This window comes from Drosophila suzukii, unplaced genomic scaffold, assembly GCF_043229965.1.
Source record: "Drosophila suzukii unplaced genomic scaffold, CBGP_Dsuzu_IsoJpt1.0 scf_7, whole genome shotgun sequence".
NCBI classification, from domain to species: domain Eukaryota; kingdom Metazoa; phylum Arthropoda; class Insecta; order Diptera; family Drosophilidae; genus Drosophila; species Drosophila suzukii.
This window is the reverse complement of record NW_027255939.1, coordinates 1362045-1379021: the sequence shown is the minus strand read 5'-3', so window position 1 is coordinate 1379021 and position 16977 is coordinate 1362045. Positions and strand designations below refer to the sequence as shown.

The 16977-nt window shown below is 39.8% G+C and overlaps 1 long non-coding RNA gene across 4 annotated transcripts; it reads right to left on the bottom strand.

The window, feature by feature from the left end:
* Positions 1–12138: 12138 nt before the first annotated feature.
* LOC139355055 (uncharacterized) lies at positions 12139–15581 on the bottom strand. Of its 4 annotated transcripts, none has more exons than XR_011605819.1 (2): positions 15446–15581; positions 12139–12454 (listed from the first exon to the last, which is right to left on the bottom strand). It is a non-coding gene; the product is annotated as an uncharacterized lncRNA (long non-coding RNA). The 4 variants fall into 4 exon arrangements; XR_011605820.1 differs by lacking the exon at positions 15446–15581 and adding an exon at positions 13878–14244; XR_011605821.1 differs by lacking the exon at positions 15446–15581 and adding an exon at positions 13634–13871.
* Positions 15582–16977: the final 1396 nt, after the last annotated feature.

Below are 16977 nucleotides of genomic sequence, written 5' to 3'. Positions count from 1 at the left end.
CCGAGTCTGCCGCGGAATCCATCCTCTGCTCCTCATGCACGAACTTGTTTCCCGGAAAAGTCCGGCTCCAAGCAACAGCCCGCTTCTCCGCAGCGTTCGCGCCGGCAAGATCCGCCAACTCGCCAAACGCTTCCCCCTCCACCGCGCTCAGCATCCTCGACACCAGCCCCGTCGCTCGCGGCACTTCTCCAACGTTATAGCGTCAACGTCCTCCCGACTGCATTGGTGATCGTCGGGACCGGGGAGAAGACGTTCAACACCGCCGCACTCATCGATCCGTGCCACCCGACAAGCTCCGTCGATGCATCCCTGGCCGCCGCGTTTCGTTTGCCGACAACAAACGTGGGCGATGAGAGGATCTGCACGGCGACGATTCGGTCGAAGGTCGACGAGGCCATCAAGCTGGAGGTGGTCCTCAAGATCGAGCCGAACGTGCGCATCCGCACCCCCATCCGTGCGCTCAGTGAGAGCGTACCATTTCAGTGAGAGCCACCATTTCCCTGATCCTGGTCGCGGACTTCTACCCGAAGGTGATACATGGCTTCCACATTGTCGACGAGCAACTACCAGTAGCCCAGAAGACGGTGTTCGGGTGGATCCTCTCCGGCGCCTGTACGCAGGCTTAAGGCGTATGCGACTGGCCGGGCTTAGATCTCTTTTTGAAACGCTAGCGATTTCAAGGAAGGCGGAATGTTCAGGCCCACTGTCCGGAAAATCTGGACTCCGGTACCACTATCCAATTGCACCGCTCTCTCGCTCTCCCGCTCTGTTTCCATCTTCCCTCCGTGGAGTTTCCACTGCGCATTGGAGCGCGGAACTCTGCTTAGGCTTAAGTAGTTCGATTCTGTCAGTCAACGAATATACCGCGGTCGCTCCCCCAACTCTATATTTTACAAGCTAACAATTATGTAATGTCTTTCGGTCAACGGGGTACTTCACGAATCGAGCGCCAGCCGCACCAGCAGCAATCCACGCCATTTAACCCCGGCGTACAGTCAGCATTTTCAATACTTTCAACACGAAAAATATGTTCATGAATCGAGGTGAACATGATCTCAAAACTACGAAATATGGTGAACACTTTACATTTTGTAATCCTGAAATGACGTCGGAAACGTGCGCCTGCCTCTTCTATGCAAATCCCCGGATCGAAGCCAGAAAATTAATTAAAACATGTTCGCAATACCAAAATAAATAAATAAATGTATTATTATGATTCAAAATATACATCTGACTTTTTATTTCGAGTTAAAATTACAGGTACGGAGAACGGAAAATATTTCCTTGACTGAGATATGTCGGCTACTTGCGAGTTGTTGCGCAGTCGTGACTTCAACCCCTATTATGGGACGTATTCGAGCTAGCAGTCACCCGTGAGGTCGTTGGCGTCAGACCCATGATCTTGTCAATGAGCATGCGCCTTCAGGCTTGTGTCCCTTTTATTCCGGTCAGGTAATGAAGAGGGGTGCATGTTCGAGTAGCGCTTGCTTGAATCCCTTTTATGACATGTTTATGACCCGTTTGTGGAAAGGAGAGAATCTTAGACAATTCACCAGTTAAACGTTCTGGGGCGGAAAAAAAATTGAGTGTTTGAAAATATTCTACATCTGAGAATCATTAACTTGTGAGATTTATTTTATTGGTGTTCTTTTGATTTCTAAATTAGTTTTACAATCATAGGAAACGTTATTCCCCAACATGAACCAACAACAACACCTGTGATAACGAGGCAATAGGGTTCGTGATCACGCCTTTCCCCAACATGATCGGTGATGTTCCTTTAAGATAACAACCTTTGGTTGGGGACCATTAATAGGCTAATTGTCACAGAATCCGCGTTTCCATACTACTTCGGGGCTAATAGTTTAATCAATAATAAAAAGTCAGAAGTGTACATGGTTCAAGAGATACACAACACAATTGAGAAGTCAGATGCTGAAAAGCTAGAGCTAGTTTGGGTACCTGGCCACAAGGGCATTAACTTTAATGAAAAAAGTGACCTCTTCGCCAAATCAGCTGTAAACGAAGGAGAATCAATAGACATTAAGCTTAACATTAAAGATGCTCTAACGGAAATCAAAAAACTTTTAGAATCTAACTGAAAATAGGATTACAAGCACACGTGTATAATAAAGAAATAAAACCTCATAAAGGTTTTCCCAATTATACAAAAAAAGCCATCTAAAATGGAATGCCAAAAGTATAAAAGTTTTGAAAAGACTTATAGTTGACTCGACATATGATAAGGTTTTTCCTCACAATATAAAAGCTGTAAGTGCGAACTCATGTGATATATGTAATGTACCTGAATACGCTGAGCATATGATCTTTGATTGCCAAAAATGTACCAACAACGCCTTGTCAATACCCCCCGGGTAACCCGTCTGGTGGAATAGTTACCTACATTTTCCAACATCACTACCTTGAGAAGAACAATCTGGAGGAAAAGCCTTGATCATCATGACATTGAGAATATCCACGATTAATATCGATAGTAGCTTAATCTACGTGGGTGTATCGCGCGGCAGTGGTGTTGTCATCCATAAGATGACTTAAAATTAAAAAAAAAAATTAAATATTATTTGTGCAATTAAGTGTATGAAAGCTTTGCAAAACTTTGTTCTGTTTTTTTAGGGTACGACTTTGCATTTAAAATAATACTTCCTTTAATATAGGTAAAATCGTCGTTGAAGCAAAATCATATGCGATTTTCTAAAAACAAAGGCAACTTTTGTTTTTTCTTTGAGTGTATGTATCTTAAAGCCCGTTACTCTTAGAGTAAAAGGGCATATTAGTTTCGTCGGAAAGTATGTAGCAAGAATATATACATATATTCTTGATCAGGATCTCTAACCGAGTTTATCTAGCCATGTCCGTCCGTATGAACGCTGAGATCTCGGAAACTATAAAAGCTAGAAAGTTTGGACTTGGTATGTAGATTATAATTGTAATTGTAATTTCTTCGCACCAATCCACCAATGCACCAAACACGAGCCTTTTGATCGATTGTCAAATTGTACGGGATTCAACGAGAACAAACGTTTTTACGGCCATTTGTTCATGTAATATCGAATGTATGCCTATATCTCACGGTATGTCACATAACGATCCTGCATTATCAGTTCACGCACGCAAAGTTCTTTGGCACTTCGTCTTAAACCAGTTTTTCACAGTGCTTTAGTTTAATCATACAAAGATTTCAGTTCATCAATGCACCCGTGTCGTAATAATCCACGTCGAAAGTTATGAAATAATGATTGATCGAAAATGTATACGAGTTATCAAACATGAAAAAGTTGTATGGCGCTTTTATCGATAAAGGTCCAAAAAAATGTTAGGGAAAAGGTGAATCGGTCCTAATATGGCTAGAAGTAACTTGAGCCAGATACTTTAATAGCAGCCGCAACAATGCGTACCAATCGCAATCGATTCTTAGCATTTAGATTGGTATTGATCAATAAAATCAAGTTCAATTCACACGGTAAGAAAATCATCAAAAATGTGGGTGCCAGACAGACTTTAGCGTTATGGGCGTTAGAGAAAGCGTGAAACTTTGCTGAAACAAAGCTGCGCAGGAATCTGTGGAATCTACATGTTTATTCCAAATTTGTAGCTTTTATAATTTCCGAGACCTCATCGTTCATACTGACAGTCGAACAGAAGGTCAGGCGGACAAGGCTAGATCAGATATATATACTTTATAGGTTCGGAAACGCTTCCATATGCATACCTGCAACGAATCTAATATACCATTTTACTCTTACTTTGTTCCGCTCCCTTCCTTCAACATCCTAACTACAACCGACCGTTTATAGTCCAACGCGACGCCTCCCCCTACGGCGTTAGTGCTGTGTTAACTCAGATGGGTGAAGATGAAGACAATCTTCCGATAGGCTTCACGTCGAAAAAGCTGAATAACAGGATGACCGAGCTAGAATGTTGGCTGTGGATTTAGCAGTTGAGAGATTTCGGATGTGCATCGACGGGCACCCGTTTAAGATGGTGACAGATCGCGCCAGCCTTAAGTGGATGCATGGGTTCAGTTCTTGTACAAAACATCGTAAAAGTTCCCAAAATGTAGTTGCAGATGAGCCTTCCAAAACTCACGAAGACGAAGCCGGCTTGAAAGATCGAAACCCTTCCTCAAATTAATATAAACTCTCAAGCCTTCTTAGACAAGGAATACTTAGAACTCAAGAACAAATTTTCAAAAATTACATTTCTCGATTACTAAGTCATAGACAAGTACTTGTATTATAATTCTGGGAATCCTTCATCTCGAATCCGAGTACAAGTTATTTGTTCCAGTTCGACTTAGAAATATTGAAATCTTTATAATTTTAGATCATTAAATAATTTGTTTTATAATTTTTCGATGTTTTCATATCTCAAACCCGTGAAGAAATTAACATCCAAGGTCATTATCCAATATCTGCGAATTGATATGATGATCTAAATGAGCGATAATGGATCTTAATTTAAAAAGAAGGAGTTTGTCTCATTTTTGTCTTCTTAAAAAGTTATCCAAGTACACTGGAGTCTATTCCCCACAAAACAATTTCTATGAGCGAGTCAATTGATCTATTAACGCTGTGCTACGAACTTACATTCGATCAGATCAACGTGAAAAAAGATTATCTCAAAAACCGAGTCTACATTCTCCTTCCCCGACCTCGTTCTTTAGGGAAAGGTCAAGTAGTAATAAAACGAAACTTTTCTCTAAGCAAAAAGTTGCACCCCGTAGGAGCCAAGAATCAAAAAGCAGATAGGAAATAAGCATTGTATTTGTGCGAGGACATCCTAATACAAGAGACAGAATGACGTACTGATATAAATCCGGGTGCACAGGCGTTTGGAGTTACATCTGCTTCAAAATAGCAAGGCGAACAAAATCGAAACAGCACAAATATCGGATCTGGAAGCTACTCTCAACAATTATTTTTCTAAAATATAAAAAAATAAAAATATCTGTGTTTAAGAATTAAGTTCTAAAATAGAGAACAGCATTTCTTAAACGTTTTCCGTTAATTTTAAATCGGTATTTTCATTCTTAAGTATAAGGTGTTTTTTTCTATTCCGACATTAATTCGCCCTTTATTGTTTTTCTAAAAAGACAGAAAAACAGTTTTGCAATCTGAAAATTTTTTAGAGAACAAAAATACATATTGCCTTTAATTTTAGAAAATCGCTATAAAATCTCTTACAAAATCATAAAAAAAGTAATTTTTCAAAAAAAAATTCTTGAAAACAAGAAAGGAAGTTAACTTTGGCAAGACGAAGTTTGTATACCCTTGCAGTTATATTTATTAAATTTAAAAATACAATAAATGATATTCCCAATAGTATATATGTCAGAAAACACCGAAGCTATAATTTGTTTCATATTATTTTCCCACATATTTTCCGATCGTTCCTATGGCAGCTACATGATTTAGTCGTCCGATTTTGATAAAATTAAATTCGAAATTCAGAACTATTTAAAAAATGTTGGCGATGGAAGGCGATTTTCGATAAATTCTCTTTCGTTCCACCAGATTTAGCAACTGAAATCTCCCCCACGAAATGCCAAGTCCATTCCCAAATTGCCAAGCTATTTGATCCAGCAGGCTGGCTTGCTCCCTTTGTTGTGTGTGCCAAAATCTTTATGCAAGAGATTTGGCTTCAGGATCTAGGTTGGGACGATAAACTTCCAACTGAGCTGTGCTAAAGGTGGAACAGCTTTCTCCAGAGCTATTCGGTCGTAGACCAAGTCAGAATACCCAGATGGGTTTCCTTCCGTCCAGAGTTCCGCGTAGAGCATCACGGATTCTGTGACGGCTCGCAAAAGGCATTCGGAGCTGCGATCTATGGCCAAGACGCGTGTGGCGCCAGTCAAAACGGTATCCCAAGTCCAGATGATGGGAAGTTTTCCGAAAGAACGAGTGTCTTTTTCCCGTCGTTCAAGTGTACACAGGGATGGACTACGCCGGCCCGTTTTATATAAAAAATTATACCCGTAGAGCTTGTCTCATTACAAAAGAGTATGTTGGTGTGTTGGTTTTCGTTTGTTTTTCTACAAAGGCCATCCATCTAGAGCCTACTTCCATCGTTTCGTATCTAGAAGAGGGTGTCCTCGCCAAGTCCAGTCCGACAATGGAAAGACCTTTGTTGGCGCTTCTACTGTGCTTTCCCGAGACTTTCTGCAAGCCGTTAAAGAGTCTGTGACCGATGAGTATAATCATCAGCAGCTCACCTAGCATTTCATTCCTCCTGGGGCACCCCATATGAGCGGCCTATGGGAAGCTGGTGTCAAGAGCTTCAAGACCTTGTTTTACGAGTCCGCTACACCGAAGTACACCTTTGAAGAGCTGTCCACCCTCCTAGCGAGAATCGAATCGAATCTCCTATGTCCGAGGATCCATCTGATCTCATAGCGTTCACAACAGGGCACTTTCTTGTCGGTGGACCTCTTCTGGAACCTGAAGTAAAGGGCGAATCCAAGTCCATTCTGAACCGGTGGCAGCACTTAAAGTCTCTCCATCCACAATTCCGCACTCGATGGAAGGATGAGTACCTTAAGGAGCTCCACAAGAGCAGCAAGTGGCAAATTCCCACATAAAATCTGGGCGTCGGCGACATGGTCGTCATTAAGGATTACCATTTGCCCTCAAATGAGTTGCAACTCGGAAGAACAGACTCCGTTTTTCCTTAAACCGATGGCAATGTCCGCGCTTTCGTACGGCACGCGGCATTGTCAAACGCCCTGTGACCAAAGTGGTTCTTCTTCCAAGAGAGCCGTCCAAAACTACCTAGTAACGAGCCGCGTTTCTTATACACCTTAGTCCGTACCCATTATCCACGTCATTGTTAATCAGCCCTGTTTGTTTTTTCCTTATCCACACTCTAACCAGGAAAATGGCTCTACGTCCACGTAGCGCTCAGGCTCGCGGCACTTTTCCAACGTCATAGCTTCAACGTCCTCCCGACTGCTTTGGTGACGTTCGACACCGCCTCACTCATCGATCCGTGAACCCCGACGAGTTTCGTTTTCCGACAACAAACGTGGGCGATGAGAGCATCTGCACGGCGACGATTCGGTCGAAGGTCGACGACGCCATCAAGCTGGAGGTGATCCTCAAGATCGAGACGAACGTGCGCATCCGCACCCCATCCGTGCGCTCAGTGAGAGCGTAGTAAAGATGTTCAGAAAGCTACCACTCGTGGATGAGCGGTTCCATCGGCCAGCCACCATTTCCTTAATCCTGGGCGCGGACGTCTTCCCGAAGGTGATACAGCCGGGATTCCAAATGGTCGACGAGGGACTGCCAGTAGTCCGGCGCCTGCATGCAGGATTAAGGCGTGGGCGACTGGCCGGGGTTCCGTGAAGTCTCCGGACGCGTTGAAGCGCAGAACTGAGCTTGGACTTAAGTATATCGATTTTGGCAGTCATATATCATATATTATAAAGTGAACTTTTTTCTTTTCGGTCAAGAAGCACTTCGCGTATCGTGTGTTTCTCCCCTGCAGCTCGACGCAGTACGCCGCAGCCAACGTACGCCAGACGCATCAGCAGCAAGCCGCCGAATCCCAGCGCAGCAGTTCCCGCCGACGCCGCCATTCTACCAGCGCTGACGGTACCCCGCTACCCCCCGGCGTACAGCTTCGCTGTATAGAAAGCCGACGCTCGTCTTGCACGCGTTGACATTGGGCCCGATTATCGTTTTGACTCATATTTAATATAAGACTGTCTTTGATTTGTGTTTTTATACCCGTCACTCGAAAAGTAAAAGGGTATTCTAGATTCGTCGGAAAATATGTAACAGGCAGAAGGAATCGTTTCCGACCCCATAAAGTATATATATTCTTAATCAGGATCAATAGCCGAGTCGATCTAACCATGTCCGTCTGTCCGTATGAACGCTGAGATCTTGGAAACTATAAAAGCTACAATACTGGGATAAGGCATGCAGATTCCTGAGATTCCTGCGAATTGGAAGTTTGTTTCAGCAGGGTACCACGCCCACTCTAACGCCCACAAACTGCCCAAAACTGTGGCTCTTAAAGTTTTGATGCTAGGTAAAAAATTTTAACTGAAATGTGTTGTTCTCATCAATGTATTGTTCTCATCAATACCTATCGACTGACCCAAAAAAAAGTTTGCCACGCCCACTTTAACGCCCGCAAACTTCAAAAAATCGTAAATATGAACGCTGATATCTCGGAAACTATCAAAGATAGAGAATTGGGATCTCAGATTTAAATTCCGTAGCCTTGTACGCAGCGCAAGTTTGTAACGCGAAAATGCCACGCCCACTCTAACGGCCACAAACCGCCCAAATCTGTGGCGCCCACAATTTTCAAGCTAGATACAAAATTTTAACTGAAATGTATTGGTCTCGTCAATAGTTATCGAGTTTGCACCGCCCACTCTAACGCCCATTACGCTTAAATCTGTCTACCACCCACATTACCATTTATTGAGATCACGGGTAGGTGGCGCATTTCAATCTCGCTTTGCTGCTTGCATATTTCCATTTACCTTTGGTCGCTTAAGATGAGTAACGGGTATCTAATAGTCGACTATAGCGTTCTTCCTTGTTTAATCATTTATTTTAAGTGCAATGCCAATTACAAAATTAAAACTTGAGACACGTTAAAAAAATATTTCAAAAATCTTTAAAATTTAAAATAAGTAATTCTTAAGACTTTATAAATAAATAAGTTATTGTATTTGCAAGACCTACTAACAAAGAAATCGATTTAATTTCAACAACTTTGGAGTTAGTAACAACAATATATTTATGAAATGTTTACATTTATTACAATATGATTATCGTTTTTTATTAAGTGTGTGTTAATTGAATTCAAAATATAAGGTATTTATTTTTCTATAAAATAAATGTTTTGTTACCGTATCGTGATAAAAAAACATACTCTATGTACAATGTGTTTCATTCCTCAATATAATAGAAAAAAGCTTAAATCAAGAAATTACAGACTAACACATTTAATTTTTCATGCTTGCAGAAAAGATGTTTAACATTTTTTTAAAGTACATGTAATATTATTTACTTAATTTATAATATTTATCTCATGCATCCGATGACTCCATTTTTCTCTGCTTCTTTTTCGTGTGTGTTTTTATATCACTTTTACCTTTTCACTCAATTGTTTTAATTTAGAACTACACTAACTACACTTTCCTTAACTGTGAAAATATTGATTAAAAGTTGTTGGCATAAAGCAACAAAATTTAATAAAACACGGGGAACTGAAATTCACTTTTCCAAATTGAAAATGCAAGTGACAAGAAATGCAAGAGACGAAAACAAAACATGTTGCTTGTAAAGAGTACCGTTTGTTTGGCCTATGCTTGGTTCTGTCCTCTTGTCTCAATGCCTCGGTGAGCAGTCGTGTGACTTCTTTTAACTTTATCTTTGCGAATGGCGATCTAAGTAACAGCCACTCTCTTCTTTATTAGCACTTTTCATGGACCAGCCTCCCGATTTCTGCATTTGTGTAGCATTAGGTTGAGTTTCTTCTTTGGGGTGTTGAGACTTGAGCCGCTGAGACCAAAACCGACTCGAGTGTGTTGGTAAAGCTGTTTATGTCTACTACGTTGTTTAGCCGTGGGTATAGCTCAAAGTGCAAGCTTACGAACTTTTTAAATTTGACCCAGTTTGTTCTATTTGAAATGATTTTCCAAGGATTGTCTTCGGTTTCTGGCCGCTGGTGTAGCCTAAGTTTGTGCCGTTAAACCCCGTTAGCATTCCACAAAGCTACACGCAGGTAAGCCATTGATTATTTTGATAAGGTGTTTCGAAGCATTTGAATCAAAATATCTTAATTTTCCATCAGACCTTGCATGGTCGTCTCTATAAATTTCATGAGCTCTGGCCTACTTTGTTGCAGGTTACGTATCAATACTTCCATTTTGGAACCTGTCTGCTCAAAAGGTTGGTAGGAGGCTGCAGGTGATATTTCACCATTGAATGTAGTCCCGGTAAGGTTGGATTTGTAAACGTTTGAACAACACAATGAAGATTTCCCTGCAGGTGAAAAGAAGGCGTCAGGGTAGGTTTCGAAGGTATCAATGGTGCAGTCTGGAACCGAGATGTAGACACTTTGTGTTGGATCCGGCGTTTCAGCTCCTTGTAACCGGACAACCTCTATAGTTTGCGGTGCGGTTACCTCCACAGTTTCCACACTTTTGGTTTTTTGTTTATTTTTTTTGATAAAGTTGCAGTCATCAGAGCCATTGAACTCGCCACAAGTTACTCATATGGGGCGAAGCGAGCAATTTGTGCATTATACCGGGCCATTGCGTTTATGCGGCTCCTCAACAAAGGCTCTGCACTGAAGTAAGTACGGGAGCTTGTAGATGGGATGCATTTCATTCTTTTTCAAAGCTTTAAGCGCTGGTAGCAGTTCCACCTTGATTAAGGGTTAGGGGCGTCGCTTTACTTCAAATCCGTTCTCCCTTAGTACATGTGCTACTTCTGTTGGTTGTACGTCTGCTTTAATACCCTTAGTTACTACTTGTTGGCCTTTGCTGCTTTTAAGGTGATAAGTGTAGTAGTTCATTTTGTTGTCATCTAGGTATTTAGTCAGAATTCTAAACATATCTTCGTGTTTGACTTGGTCTTTGGTCTCATGAATATGACATTTTGATAAGAGAACAACGTGGAAGTTATCATTCCAATATAGAACTCAAGAGGGTATTGGAAGTTTTCTCTCGTATGCAAATTGGAGCTGGATTTTAGCATTTTCTTCTCCGATTCAGTGGCTGGTCCTCCAGAATTGCAAATCTCTTCTCTCTGCTTGTGTTCTCCACCGCAAGTTGTTTGAAGGCAACACGGTTTAGCATGGCCATATTGCCCAACTTAGCATTCTGTGGGTATAATTTCCGCTTTATTTGAATGAAGCGATCCATTCCAGTCTGCACGGTCGAACTTGTTTTTGCCGGCAGTGCGTCTCTTTGATTTGTTATACCCGTTACTCGTAGAGTAAAAGGGTATACTAGATTCGTCGGAAAGTATGTAACAGGCAGAAGAAAGCGTTTCCTACCCCATAAAGTATATATATTCTTGATCAGGATCACTAGCCGAGTCGATCTAGCCATGTCCGTCTGTCTGTCCGTCCGGATGAACGCTGAGATCTCGGAAACTATAAGAGCTAGGCTATTGAGATTTGGCGTGCAGATTCCTGAGCTTCTTACGCAGCGCAAGTTTGTTTCAACAGTGTGCCACGCCCACTCGTACGCCCACAAACCGCCCAAATTTGGCTCCTACAGTTTTAATGCTAGAATAAACATTTTAACCAAAGTGTATTGTTCTCATCAATACCTATCGATTGACCCCAAAAAAAGTTTGCCACGCCCACTCTTACGCCCACAAACCGGCTAAACCTGTGACGCCCAGTTTTCATGCCAGTTAAAAAATTGTAAATGAAATGTATTGGTCTCGTCAATTCCTATCGTTTGATCCAAAAAAAAATTTGCCACGCCCACTCTAACGCCCATAACGCTTGAATCTGTCTACCGCCGGTAGGTGGCTTAATTTAATCTTGCTTTGCTGCTTGCATATCTCCATTTCCCTTTGGTTCCTTTAGCTGAGTAACGGGTATCTGATAGTCGAGGTACTCGACTATAGCGTTCTTCCTTGTTTTTTAGTTATTAATTTTAAGTGCAATGTCAATTACACAAAATAAAATAAATAAATTTAAAAAAAATTTCGCCATAAAAACTTACTTTGCACTTATTTACTTTCTTGCCAATGTGTGGTCACTATGCGCGCTCACCGAAAACACGTCTACTCCCAACGACGTGTAAATTATAACTTGATACACGTTGAAAAAACATTTCTAAAATTTTTAAAATTTAAAAAAGGAAATTCTTAAAACTTTTTAAATAAATAAGTTTTTGTATTTGCAAGACCTACTAGTAAAGAAAACTATTTAGTTTCAGAAACTTTGGACTAAGTAACAACAGCGCTTCCACATAATATATTTATTAATGTTTATATTTATTAGAATTTGATTAGCTAAATATGTGTGTTAATTGAAATTAAAATTTATTTTTCTACAAAAAAATGTTTTGTTAGTCTATAGAAAGTGTGTTTCAATGATTCCTCAATATAATGAAAAATAGCTTAACTGAAGTAATTACAGACTAACATATTTATTTTTTCTCATAAACAATAAGTTTATGCTTGCAGTAAAGATATTTAACATGTTTTTTAAAGTACATGTAATATTATTTGAGTTTACATTAGACTTTTTTTTATACTTCATATATTAAGTAAGCCAATTTATAATATTTATCTCATGCATTCTCCGCCTCACTGTTTTCATCATCCGATGACTCCATTTTTCTCCGTTTCTTTTTACTTTGCACTTGATTTTGTTTCCGGACACTTGCCTTTGAAGGTGAAACGGACGTCTTTACAATTTGAGAAATTGGTACATCGAGCACATCCTAAAAGAACGAAATAAATTAATAATTGAAGATCGAGTAAGAAATAAATAAGGAACATAAACTGTTTAAATTCTTGGGTAATTTAAAAGTTATCATATTGTCCAATAAAGCCCTACATTCATTTGTTAAGAAAATATGTTATTAATTTCAAGGTAAACAGGCACAGACGAACAAACTAAGGCTACAATTCGATTTTTTGGCTTTAAGTTTATTATTTTAAGCCCCGATGTTTTTAAAATCTCGAACTCCCCCTCAGCCCTTTAAGAATCATCCCGTTGCAAACATTTTTTAAAACATTTTTACTCAATTGTTTTAATTTTTAATTGTCTTAATTTACACTAACTACACTTCCCTTACCTATGGAAATATTAGTTAGAAGTTGTTGGCAAAAAGCAACAACATTTTATGAAGCACGAGGAACTTAAATATACTTTTCCAAATTGAAAATGCAAGTGACGAGAAATCCAAGGGCCGAAAAAGAACTGCACACATTTTCCCATGTCCCTATTTTTCGGTTGCTTGTCAAAGGGTACCTTTTGTTTGGCCTATGCTTGGTTCTTTTACAGTGGTGGAAGAAAATATAGCAACGAAGATGCGTCATATGTTATTATTATAACTAATTTAAATTTATTTTAAGCTAGAAGTGCTAATATTTATTCAGGAGTTACACATGTGAACAGAAAACATAAATTAAATGAAAATTGTGGGCGCCACAGGCTAGGGCGGCTTGTGGGCTTTAGAGTGGGCGTGGCATATTCGCGTAAGAAACTTGCGCTGCGTACAAGTCTACAGAATCTAAATCTAAAATCCCAATTCTCGATCTTTAATAGATTTCGAGATATCCGCGTTCATATGTACGATTTTATGAAGTTTGTGGGCGGTTTGTGGGCGTTCAAGTGGTCTTGACAAACTTTTTTTGGGTCAATCGATAGGTATTGATAAGAACAATACATTTCAGTTAAAGTTTTTATTCTAGCATAAAAACTGTAGGAGCCAGAGTTTTGGGAGGTTTGTGGGCGTTAGAGTGGGCGTGGCACTAGAAGGCACCGCCATGAACTGCACCTATCATGTACATTTGCCTTGAAAAGTTTCAAACGTTTCGCTTTGCTTAAAAAATGGCGACCTAGAACTGTTTTTTCGGAATGCGTTCCGGAATTTTCGTTTGGGAAGTAAACTTACATCACAGACACACACAAGCCGCTGCTTTACCCAAACGACCACGTGCTGAGTTTGTTTTTCGTCTTCGCTAATAAACACAACGCCGAGGTGGGCCGTGGTAGTGTCAGTGTCCTATTTGAACCGTTGTGTTTCCCCTCTCTAGGCTGCCACTGTTGACCACAACAGTTCAACATGACCAAGGAAAAAAATGCACTTCCCCTTGACTGGAGCGCCCAAAAATGGAAATTGATATAAAAAACTTAACTGCCAAAGTAAAGAGGGAATCCGGTTTAAGTAAGAGCAGCCTGGAAGAATTGCTGCCAGAAGCTGTTAAATGTGACGAGTGCTGGAAGTTTCTGGTACACCGCTGCCAATTCTTGAAAGGTCGATCATGCGCCAGCACCACAGCTGCGATACACAGCAACGACAGAAGACAACACAAGAGAGAACGCTATAGTTAATGCCATCGACTGTAAGATACCCGTTACTCAGCTAAGTGTACTGGGCGGGAGGGAGATAGAGATTAATAAGTAGCAAAGACTCTCTTCGCAAGATTTCATACTTTAGTTGCTTTTAACTTTTTAATGAATGGGCCGAATTAAACAATTTTTGGAATGCAGTTGGACATTGATAGTCAAAACAAATTCTTATTTAAAATTCTTATTTTTAAAATTTGCTTAACGGGTTTTATTGTTATGGGCGTTTGTGCGCGTTAGAGTGGGAGTGGCACCCTACTCAAGAAGCTCAAGAATCTATATACTATAAGCTAGTTGGCGCTGTAGGCTAGGTGACGGTATAGGCTAGGTAGCTCTAGGTGCCGCTAGGTGGCGTTAGGTGGCGCTATAGGCTAGGTGTGATATTTAAAAAAGCAGAGTTGCTTTAAGCATCCCTCTGGCACTCCCTTTAGCTGAGAAAAGGCTATCTGATAGTCGAGGCCGTCGACTATATAGTTTTCTCTTGTTTTAATTTCTTCGTATATCTCGACTTATATCCACCCATTCAAGCCAATTTTTTTTATTTTACAGTCAGAGCTATATTTTGACAGACATATCAATATATAATGTATATATATTGTTGAACGTTGAAACAAGTGGCCCAACGACACCAAGCACGTGCTTGTTACGCGCGGGGCCCATTTTTCATTTCGGACGCATATGGTTCGCGAGGATAGTACATAAAACAAATAAAGGCGGGACAAATCAAAGAGAAACTTAGACTAAAGCAAATGAGTTAAAATTTTAGTTTTCAATACAGGGATAGAATTTGAGGAACAAATTAGATGATATAAGGTGTTATAATTATTACAAAGAGTTGAGTTGAAGGCCTTAGCTGCTATAGCTCTTAATTAAGTTAGCCTATAGTTTTAACTTTAAGCTAGCTTTATATAAATAAATAAATTATTACAAAGAGTGGCAAAGGGTTGCCTTTGAAGGTGAAACGGACTTCTTTACAATTTGAGAAATTGGTACATCAAGGACATCCTAAAAGAACGAAAAAAACTAATAATTAAAGAACGAGTAAGAAGGAAATAAGGAAAATTAATTCTTCGAACTCTAAAGTAATTTAAAAGTTTTCATGTTTCCAATAAAGCCCTACATTCATAAAAAAAACTTTTTGTAAATCTTGCTTACATTTGTTAAGAAAATATGTTATTAATTACAAAATAAACAACCACAGACGATCAAACTAAGGCTACAATTTGATTTTTCGGCTTTAAGTTAATTATTTCAGACCCCCATACCGATGTTTTTACAAGCTCGAACTCCCTTAGCCCTTTAAAAACATTTTTCATATGTGTTTTTTAATCACATACACTAACTACACTTTCCTCACCTGTGAAAATATTAATTAATAGTTGTTGGCAAAAAGCAACAAAATTTAATAAAACACGAGGAACTGAAATTCACTTTTCCAAATTGAAAATGCAAGTGACGAGAAATGCAAGAGACGAAAAAAAAAACATGTTGCTTGTCAAGAGTACCGTTTGTTTGCCCTATGCTTGGTTCTGTCCTCTTGTCTCAATGCCTCGGTGAGCAGTTGTGTGACTTCTTTTAACTTTATCTTTGCGAATGGCGATCTAAGTAACAGCCACTCTCTTCTTGATTAGCACTTTTCATGGACCAGCCTCCCGATTTCTGCATTTGTGTAGCATTAGGTTGAGTTTCTTCTTTGGGGTGTTGAGACTTGAGCCGCTGAGACCAAAACCGACTCGAGTGTGTTGGTAAAGCTGTTTATGTCTACTACGTTGTTTAGCCGTGGGTATAGCTCAAAGTGCAAGCTTACGAACTTTTTAAATTTGACCCAGTTTGTTCTATTTGAAATGATTTTCCAAGGATTGTCTTCGGTTTCTGGCCGCTGGTGTAGCCTAAGTTTGTGCCGTTAAACCCCGTTAGCATTCCACAAAGCTACACGCAGGTAAGCCATTGATTATTTTGATAAGGTGTTTTGAAGCATCTGAATCAAAATATCTTGATTTCCCATCAGACCTTGCATGGTCGTCTCTATAAATTTCATGAGCTCTTGCCTACTTTGTTGCAGGTTACGTATCAATACTTCCATTTTGGTACCTGTCTGCTCAATAGGTTGGTAGGTGGCTGCAGGTGATATTTCATCATGGAATGTAGTCCCGGTAAGGTTGAATTTCTAAACGTTTGAACAACACAATGAAGATATCCCTGCAGGTGAAAAGAAGACGTTAGGGTAGGTTTCGAAGGTACAGTGGCGAAAAATATAATAGCACCACTTCAATACATTTTCTTCTGGGTAAATTAAAATTGTTTTCAGTGTTTGTTTTTTTCAACACAAAAATTTTTTTGTACTCTTTAGTATTCCTTCTAACCAAAAAATGTGTTACCATACTTAGAAGTCCTGCCTATATATTTATTTTTAAGTATTTTATTAAAAAATCCCAAAAAATGGCGAAAAAAAACATAGCGCCACTAACACATTTATTAGCAAATACCATACAAATTTGGCGAATAGTCTAATTCAAAGTACGTGTCAATTAGATTTGTCTATTATTTCAATATTTTGAACATAAAAAGTTTGACAATACCATTGAAATGGGACGTGGAAAGCATTGCACTGAGGAAAAGCGTGATATCATCCAAAAGTTGATAAAGGATGGAAAATCGTACAGGGAAGTTGGTCGATTGGTCGGGTGTTCAAATAAAATGATAAAGAACGCTCTAAACTATAAGGAAAAACCTGAAACACGAGAACGAAAGCGATCTATGACCCCCCTTCATGTCAATCGATTGATTCGTCAAAGCAAGAAGGAACCTTTCAAGTCTGCTACTGAGCTTAAAAAGGAGCTTAAAATAAATGCGACGGAGCAAACTGTGCGTACATATCTCAGACAACAT